Source organism: Borostomias antarcticus (assembly GCF_949987555.1).
Source record: "Borostomias antarcticus genome assembly, chromosome: 13".
Classification (NCBI taxonomy): domain Eukaryota; kingdom Metazoa; phylum Chordata; class Actinopteri; order Stomiiformes; family Stomiidae; genus Borostomias; species Borostomias antarcticus.
In genome coordinates, this window is record NC_140246.1 from 15,311,551 (window position 1) to 15,315,661 (window position 4,111).

Consider the following 4,111-nt stretch of genomic DNA (forward strand, 5'->3'; position numbering starts at 1 on the left):
TCGAATGCCTCGTCTATGCCTGCGTCGAAAGAATGATCAACCCGCAGCTCCCACAGGAGTAGGCCGGGTTCCTACGTGGGAAGTCATTTCCATGACTCAAGACATTGAGGACATCTTTTCAAATCCAAAAAGAAGGCCGGAGCCATCTTTATAGACCTGACGGCTGCCTACGACACCGTATGGCACCGCGGCCTCACCTGCAAGCTGCTCCGCCTGCTGATGGACAGGCACATGGTCAGCATGATCATGGAGCTTGTCCGAAACCGCAACTTTACCCTCACCACCAGTAGTGGACAGTGAGGCAGGTTGTGATGCCTTAAGAACGGTGCCCCCCAGGGATCAGTCCTGGCCCCCCTCCTTTATAACATCTACACCTACGACCTGACGAACACAGTCTCTAGGAAGTATCCATACCCAGACGACCTCGAGCTGGTGTACTCCGCTGGAGACTGGCAGGCTGTGGAGGAGACCCTGAGCCAGGACATGCAGACACTAGCGGCATACCTCCGGAAATGGAGATTGAAGCTTACCGTAGATGGACCAAGGTTCAGGTCACTGCACTGAGTGGATTCAACTTGGATGGTCGCCAAACCATTTTTTTTTTTCAATGAGGATTCGTTCAACTCATGAATTGATTTTCCATGTATGAATTCCTGTTTTCAGATATGATTCTTGGAAGACTCTCGGGAATTGAATCATTATTTATAGTTTATCTCAAGTGGTAACTCCTAATAAAAGAATTTCAACAATTTATGACTCAGAGAATCACTTCCAATGAAGATTTTGAGTTCACACACTGACTGAATTTGACAAATCACCTATTTCTACCGTATGTGGATTCTTTGACCCATGAATCACATTTCCAATTCATTCCCCAAACCGAATGAGTTGAAATTAAATGATTCCTATACAGAACTAGCTCCACCCATGCTTCAATAAGAACTCACAGTATCTGCTTATAAAGGTAAGTAGATAGATAGTCTGACTCAATGGTTGTAGGTTCTGGGGATAAGCCTTGGCATTCATTTACTACAGCCCAAACAGTGGCGGCAAAATCTGTTGTCTGCCAAGTCAGATTCAAACCAGACTACGTAAAACAACCACAATCTAGTAACCGCTCCGCCACTGTGATTAGAAATACACCCCACCCCTCCCCGCCATCCCCGAACAGCCAGACCTCCAGAGTGGCACAGTGTTAACAAAGTGTGGAGATCGGTCTGGCTATGCGAGACTAGTAGATAGATAAACACTGGCTAGCCCATTGTCAAATATAAAGGTACTGGTCTGGAAAATTACACTGTTGTCTCTAAGTCAATAACATCTGTGGGCAATACTTCAGCACCCCACCCCCTCACTTTACACCGATTAGCATCTGTGTTTATAAAAACATGGTCCCCAAAAAATCATTTCACACATGGATACACTGATTGATTGGAAAGATGACTACATAATGCTTTTTTTCTTGAATTGAAATGTGGTTGAGAAAATGAGCACTGAGCAATACAGTTCATAATATAAAACAGGACTATATTTTCCTTGCACAGTTAAAACAGTTGTCAACCACATGACTAAACTGTGAAATTTGCCTTTGCGCCACACACATCATGTAGGCCTAGGTATAACACCTCAATTCCCATCATGCTCATTGCCTGAAGTCAACAAATATCACAAACCACTACTAATCATGAACTACAGGAATTACTGTATACGTATTTACTTTACATACTTACAGTACAAGCAAGACATTCAATAAATCATTGGTTGCCCTGCTTGAGTGAAGTGTGATCTGTGATCAAGGCTGTATTAATATTGACATTGCTGAGAGAAACCCAGGCAGGCCAGGTTGGCCCAGACAGCCAATCAGACGTCGGGTGTTTATGAATGTGAAATTTAATAATAAAAGCAAACAAGTTCTTATCTGTTTAAATTTAAAAAATCATATTCAAATTGCAGATTTGAAGACGAGAACGGGAAAGGAAAAATGGGAAAACGAATGCGTTGAATATTTGTTTATCCTGTTATCAAACAAGTTGAATAAAGCTTTGGCCACCAGGTACACAGACCCGTCGACCCACAGCAGACTGGCTGATCTTTGCACTGCCCTGTTTCCTCCCTGCACCAGTGTTGTCTCCATTTTATGCACCACAACTGAAAGCAAATTACTAGTACACTGTAAAACTGCATGGCAATAAAAACTAATTCTGATTCTGACTCTAAACCCCAAAGATTCACTTCTAACAGGTCCCCTACCCTGGCAGACAGGGCTGGTGAGTCTACCTACAGTAGATCCACTCCTAACTAGGGATGTACCGATAACTGGTATAATGATAATCCACAGTCAAATTTGATCTAATTTATCATGATAAAATTATTTATAAAAGCATGTTTGATTTCTGCACTTTGAAATACTCACTGTTAATACAGTCCAGCATCAACCAAAGTTAGCAATCATCTCCAAGACACATTATTTTAAAGTTAATGCAAACACACATTGTGTTGCTAATTTTATTTGTGGTTTTGATATAAAACTTGGTGAAATAATTTCAGTGTATCAGTCGTTTTAGAAAATGCTCAGCACATTTTATAATACCACAATAATACTGATAACCGTGATAATTTTGGTCACTATGATCGTGATGTGAAATTTTCATACTGTTACATCTATACTACACTATTAACACGTCCCCTAACATGGTAGACAGGGCTGGAGAGTCTTCCTAGTACATACACTCCTAACACGTCCCCTAACGTGGTAGACAGGGCTGGAGAGTCTTCCTAGTAGATCCACTATTAACACGTCCCCTAACGTGGTAGACAGGGCTGGAGAGTCTTCCTAGTACATACACTATTAACACGTCCCCTAACGTGGTAGACAGGGCTGGAGAGTCTTCCTAGTACATACACTATTAACACGTCCCCTAACGTGGCAGATAGGGTAATAAATAAAGCTGCTCTAGTACAGACCATGACATGCACTTAACGCACGCTCACACAAACACACACAACTACTGACCATAAACATCCCCTCTCTCGCTCTCTTTCTCTCTCAGGCACACACACACACACACACATAGATTAAAACACAAACAAGTGCAATGGCACTCTTAATCTCTCTCTCTCTCTCTCTCTCTCTCTCTCTCTCTATCTCTCTCTCTCTCACACACACACACACACACACACACGGCTGGAGGGTATGTGCGCTTAGTCCAGACACTCCCCGAGACGTAAATCAGTCCATTCCCACGGAGCATGAGACATTGATCCCAGGGCTTGGTGTGGTTATGGCAGACCTGTTAAACAAAAGCAGCGGCGCCCAGAGTCCATACATCTCCATTTGGGAAACGCCCTTGTCTAGTAGATATCAGTCTAGGAGATATCAGTCTAGGAGATATCAATTTAAAAGGTTCAAGGAGAAGTGGCTACACCTCTAATTCAGTACTCTACAACTTTTTCTCACTTCTCTCTCTCTCTCCGTCTCTCTCTTTCTGTCTCTTAATAATTTTATCACCAGCCTCCATTAAGGCACTTCATCAAATCTTGAAGGGCTTCCAATCAGATCTACAGAGCTCAGGGTCTGCACCGGGAACAGTAAGAAAGCAACGCCGTTGTCATAGAGATTAACTCAATGCAAATTACAGGAAGGATACTGATTGAACAATGATGATAGTCTCTCACCAAAGAGGAGTGGAGTGTTAGGATTGGATTCAACTGATGTCTAAATGGGCGGCAGTTATGAGATGAGGACACACACACATGTACACACACACACACGCTTTATCTTTACCTCAAACTTATTCTGTCTTCTTTCCCAGTGAATCGAGGCCTGCTTTGTCTTCCTCCTCTCTCCTCTCTCTCTCTCTCTATCTCTCTCTCCTCTCTCCTCTCTCTCTCTCTCTCCTCTCTCTCTCTCTCTCCTCTCTCTCTCTCTCTCCTCTATCTTTCTCCCTCCCTCCCTTTGTACCATGGAACACACTACTCTAGGCCGAGACGTTCTGTCTTTGTCAGGGGCAGTGAAACAAAGCGCCAGTGAAAGCAGGAGAAGACTCGTAAATTTCCCCCCAGACAGATTTGATCCTCTCTTTCTAACGCTTCCTTTCGGCCTGTTCTGCTG